We start from the raw sequence: 6,000 nt of genomic DNA, 5'->3' as shown, positions 1-6,000 counted from the left end.
GGGGCCACATGGAATTAATACTAACTGCGTCACACCTATCTAGGCCTTACATACACACAGTAACAGACACATTGCAGATTAATAAATGTGTGCTTATGACATTTTGTGATACCTCAGTGTTGGCTGACTCTCTGCTCGCTGTTCTCCTCCATGGGGCTGGGGCAGGTGATGAAATGGCGGCATCCTCCGGTGTACAGACCCCTGGTGGACCTGTCGACAATGGAAGAGAGACACGTAATGGTCACCTACAGACTTGATCGTGCAACAATCCAATAACTGTGTGCTCAGTTGGAGCCAGACCTGATGTCAGCTATCCGCCATCCCACAGGGATACCCCCTCTAGTGCAGGTCATGTCAGTACTCCATTTCCTGGCCAGTGGGTATTTTCAAACTACAGTGGCCATTGCACCAGGGATGTCCCAGCCAATGTTCTCTAACGTGCTGTCCACAGTGTTGTCTGCCCAGCTGAAACACATGTGCAGCTACATAGTTTTCCCTCAAGTGGAGGATTTGCCCACAGTGAAAGGTGACTTCTATGCCCTGGGACATATCCCCAACATCATAGGTGCCATTGATGGGACACATGTGGCCTTGGTACCCCCCGCAGGAGTGAACAGGTGTACAGAAACCGGAAGAGCTACCATTCGATGAATGTGCAGATGGTGTGTTTGGCCGACCAGTACATCTCCCATTTGAATGCCAAATTTCCTGGCTCAGTGCATGATGCTTACATTTTGAGGAATAGCACCATCCCTTATGTGATGGGGCAACTCCAGAGGCACTGTGTGTGTCTAATAGGTGAGGACAAGGACCCTATACTGTGTGAATAGTTGTCTGGGTATGGGGTTGTCCCTACGGGTAAGTGTGTGTCTTACAGTTGTCCCTCGAAATTTGCAGGTGACTCTGGGTACCCCAACCTGTCATGGCTACTGACCCCAGTGAGAAATCCCAGGACAAGGGCAGAGGAACGCTACAATTAGGCACATGGACAAACTAGGAGAGTGATCGAACGGACCTTCAGCCTCCTGAAGGCCAGGTTCCGGTGCCTCCATATGACAGGTGGTTCTCTCTACTACTCACCAAAGAAGGTGTGCCAGATCCTCGTTGCCTGCTGTATGCTGCACAACCTGGCTTTGCGACGCCAGGTGCCTTTGCTGCGGGAGGATGGTCCAGCTGGAGGTCTTGTGGCAGCTGTGGAGCCTGTGGACAGTGAAGAAGAGGAGGCTGAAGAAGAGGATAGCAACAATGGAAACAACGTTATCCAGCAATACTTCCAGTGAGACACAGGTAAGAAGATGTCACTGCCTCACACATCTCATACTATTGTTGGAGCTAGCATAAGTCTGTCATTATCACTCAGTATATGGACCCTGACTTGTCATTTTGCCTTTCCATTTAACAGATGTTTGTCCCACTTTGTGGCCTCTGCTATATTTCCTCCAGCCCTACAGCTGTGTTTCATTGGTATGTGGACAATTAAATTGACATTGCTATATTCCATAGTTATTGCAATTACACATTTGTGAAAGCACAGACTGACTCCAGATTGTTTTGTGATTGATGTGTGTTTATTTCTGTGCAGTTGAGGGGGTTGTAAAATGGGCAGGGGTGATGGTGGAGGAATGTCCATGGCAGAGTCCAGTGTATTTGTTTCACAGGTGCATTGTCCAAAGGGGCATAGGAAGTGGAGAAAGGGCAGTTGTAGGATGGACAGGGTGAGAAGGTGGGACAGAAGGGTGACATTCAGGGGTTCTCATTTCCTGGCGGGGGTCTTGGCAATGTTCTCTGGCTTGTTCCTGGATCTCAGGGACCATTTGCGGGGTGGCTCTCCATCTGCAGGGGGTGGGGTGCTGGTCTCGTGGTCCTGTGGTGGTGTCTCCTGTCCACTTGCGCCGGCGGAGGTGGAGGGTTGTTCATCATCCAGGTTAGTGTCAGGGGCCCCTTGTTGTGCCACAGTGTCCCTCCTGGGGTTGACAAGGTCCTGCAGCACCCCTGCAATGGTGACCAGGGTGGTGTTAATGGACTTGAGTTCCTCCCTGATCCCCAGATAGTGTTCTTCCTGCAGCCGCTGGGCCTCCTGAAAGTTGGCCAGTACCGTTGCCATCGTCTCCTGGGAATGATGGTACGCTCCCATGATGTTGGAGAGGGCCTCATGGAGAGTGGGTTCCCTGGGCCTGTCTCCCCCCTGTCGCACAGCAGTCCTCCCAGTTCCCCTGTTTTCCTGTTCCTCTGTCCCCTGAACCGTGTGCCCACTGCCACTGCCCCCAGGTCCCTGATTTTCTTGGGTTGGTGGGTTTGCCTGGGTTCCCTGTAGTGGTGGACACACTGCTGCTTGACGTGTCCTGGGGACAGAGGGATGGGCCCGCTGGGTGGGTGCTGTGGTGGGGTTTCCTGAGGGGGGAGGCTCTGTGGTGGTTTGTGCAGTGTCAGGAGAACCGATGGGCCGGGCTGGTCATCTTGATCCAGTTGTGCAGAGCTGCTGTCATCACTGTGGACCTCTTCCGTGTGGGGACTGGCTATGTCTGGAACCTCCTGTCTGGTGATGTTGGGTAGGGGTCCTGCAGGGGTGTAAAGGCATGATTATTGCATCTGTGTGTGCCATCGTGTGCAATGGGTGAGTGACCCTGTACTCCAGTGCTTGCATTCTTGTCTAGGTCCTTGTGTGATATTTGGTTTGGGGTCTGTGTGGGTATCTGTAGTGGACATGCTTTGGAGATGGGTGTCCATGCTTTGGTGTTGCATGCAGGGCTTGGTGTTGGGATGGGTGGGTTGTGAAAGTGGGACATGTGTGAGGTGTTGGAGTGATGGGGGTGAGGGTCAGGGTGGGGGTATGTGATGGCATGCAGGTAGGGTGGGGGATATAATAGTTATGAGTTGACTTTCCAGAGTCCATTCCTCCTGCTACTCCTGCGAGGCCCTCAGGATGCAGTATTGCCAAGACTTGCTCTTCTCATGTTGTTGGTTGTGGAGGAGGAGGTAGGGGTCCATCACCAGTCCCCAGTGTTGCATTCTGGTGTCTGGAGACCACGGAATGCACCATCCCTGTAGGTCGTTCCACCTCTTCCGGATGTCATCCCTAGTTCTTGGATGCTGTCCCACTGCGTTGACCATGTCGACGATCCTGGGCCATAGCTCCATCTTCCTAGCAATGGAGGTCTGCTGCACCTGTGATCTGAATAGCTGTGGCTCTACCCGGACGATTTCCTCAACCATGACCCTGAGCTCCTCCTCAGAGATCCTGGGGTGTCGTTGAGGTGCCGTGATGTGGTGTGGGTGATGTGTGAGGTGGTGCCTGTTGTGATGTGTGAGGGTTTTGTTGTTGTGTGTTGTTTGAGGTGCATGGATGTTGTGTGAGTGATGATGTTGTGTGTCTGTGGATGCTAGTGTTATTTCTGGTGGTGTCTCTCTCTGGCCTTCTTTCGAAATTTTGGTAGTAACGGTTTGTGGGTGATGTGGGTGTGTGCTTTATATTGGATTGGGTGTGTGGGAGTGGTGTGTGTATGTGTATCGGGTGTGTGTATTTCGAACTGTCCAATGTGGTTGTGTTTTGTATATGTGTGTGTATTTTGAGCGCAGCGGTGTGTACCGCCAATGGAATACCGCAGTTGAAAGGCCGCTGCGTGGATTCGTGGGTCGTGATAGTGTGGGCGTATTCCTGTTGGCGTGATGGTGTCGGTTTTGTTATCGCCAGTTTATCACTGACCTTTGGTGTGGCAGACTTGTGTGGGTGTCTGGATTTTGGCGGATTCCGAGCTGTGGGTCGTAATAGCTGTAGCGGAATTCCGCTGCAGCGGTGCCTTGGTGGTCTTCTGCACGGCGGTAAGCAGGATTTACCGCCAATGTTGTAATGAGGGCCTTAGTCTCTTTTTTGGAACTTGAAAATATCCAGCAGGATGAAGCTGCAGACTGCTGACTGCTGACTATGAGGACTCCAGAAGGCCTGATACCCCTTCTTTGAGGAGGCACAAAACAGGATTTGCTGCTGTGGAGATGAATAAAGAAGGAATTGCTGCAAAGTCAGGCTTACTGGCAATGCACCTTGGGTGGATCAATTAGCAGGTATGTCCCAGTCTCCTCTCAGTTGACAGAACAATTTCAGCCAAAAGTCCCAAATGTTGGATTTTTTCTAGCTCCACTTTTCAGGGCTCACTCAGTCTGGGTTCAGGTGCAGGTTCAAGATGGTTGGAGGATTTCTTTTTCCCAGAGGTTCTAATCAGGAGCACAGCAAACTAGCTCTTGGAGTCATTCTGATAGTCCTGGGTCTGATCTAAGATTTAAGAGATTTTCCTTCAAAGTGCTTGGAGTTTCGTCCTGCCCCACCCTTGCTCATGCCTGGCTTCAGTCACAATAGGTTTGTGTGAAATTTTTTGTGTGAAGGTAGGGCACAGCCCATTGACTTGTAAGTGGGACTGAGCCCAGCTCCACCCCCTGATCCTGCCACTGGCAACCCATCCATGCACATCTAATCCCTCTAATGCGTGGTAGCCTGGAAGAATAAACAAAGTCCAACTGCCAACTATATCCATTTATGTGAACCAAAACATGTTGTAGGCAACAAAAAGGGCAGGAAAATACACATTTTCTAAATGTGGCATTTTCAAAATTGTGACTTAAAATTCAACTCTACCATGAAAGAGGATTTTAAATAGGCCTAGGCGGTATTGGCAGAGTTTGGTAACTCCACCTTAATCGTGTAACATGAAGTTCCTGCCAAATTCTGCCAATTGTCATGTGGTGGAATTTTAATCCAGTTTGAGCAACGCAATGACAATGGGAAAAACACGAGGCTCCATCAAGCAAGCTTATAAGTGTTTACATATTTTGGCAGCCCCTGTTGCAATTTCTGGTCACCAGGGACCCTTCCAGGAAAACTCTGGTGGTCACAAGCTGATGAGGCTGCTTCTTGAGAAGATTTCCCAGTCACAAAGCAGATAACGCAACTAAAAAGTATCTTTTTAAATGAACATTCTACCCAAACAGGGTGTTCAGGTAGTTGTTTTTTATGCAAAATGCACTTTTTATGTAACTTTTTTTTAATAGGAAGGAAGTGTGACAAACACTCCAACTTCCTCTTCCTGTTCAGAAGGCTCATCCCAGTGCTTAGCCCATCACTATTCAATTGGATTTCGAGGTAAAAGGATCACTCTCATTGTCTGCAATTCCTGCTGGATAAACCATTAGATTTTAAGGACTTTGTTTTTGTAATATATTAATCAAGTAAGTTAAACACTTTTGGATAAGGGTGTTCTTTGATAGACCACCTAACAGCACATTTGTACAACAGGAAACTAGCTGAAATGCTAGCGTTGGACAGCCTTCATTTTTTTTGTGGAAGGAGTGGGACTTTTAGAATTCAAAAACAGTTGCTGTTCCAGTGCTCCATCATGATATGCTGCAATTGGTTGGCCAAGCTATGTAGCAGAGTGCTTTTCACACTATGCACCTGACAATAGACACATGAATCAGTTGTCGATCAGCTGAATACATGCGTATCACCGTACACTGGAAGTTTCATTCACAAGAACTGAGCCATTGCTGCCTTGCAGCAGCAATGCGTCAAAATAATATGTGTCAGTACGACAGAATACTACGCCATGGAAACATTGTATTTACAACACAGTGAACCATGGTGTAAGGATCCTGTCAGCGTAAAAAAAATAAAAATGACGCATCCGTGTGCGCCATGTTGGAAGGGAATCTGATGTTCCTCCTGCAAAAGTGACACTGGGCTTTCTTGCGGCACATAAAGTAACACTAATTGGCTCTACATTACTTTTGAGTGTGGAATGCACACTTCACTGAAGGCAGCCCTGGAGCAGATAACAGAAGCAAGGACAAAAACCCCAGCACCAGTCAGGTTGTCCAGATAGACTCCCAGGGGAAGAGGAAAAGGAAATGCAATTTCAGTGCCATCTTGATCACTGAGGCAACAGACCACCAAAATCAGCTCTTTGTCACCTCTAAATTTCCACTTGGTAGGAAAGAGGCCATTTGGCAGTC

This window comes from Pleurodeles waltl, chromosome 1_2 (genome assembly GCF_031143425.1).
Source record: "Pleurodeles waltl isolate 20211129_DDA chromosome 1_2, aPleWal1.hap1.20221129, whole genome shotgun sequence".
Lineage (NCBI taxonomy): Eukaryota > Metazoa > Chordata > Amphibia > Caudata > Salamandridae > Pleurodeles > Pleurodeles waltl.
The sequence above is the reverse complement of the archived record's forward strand: the minus strand, read 5'-3'. Positions refer to the sequence as shown.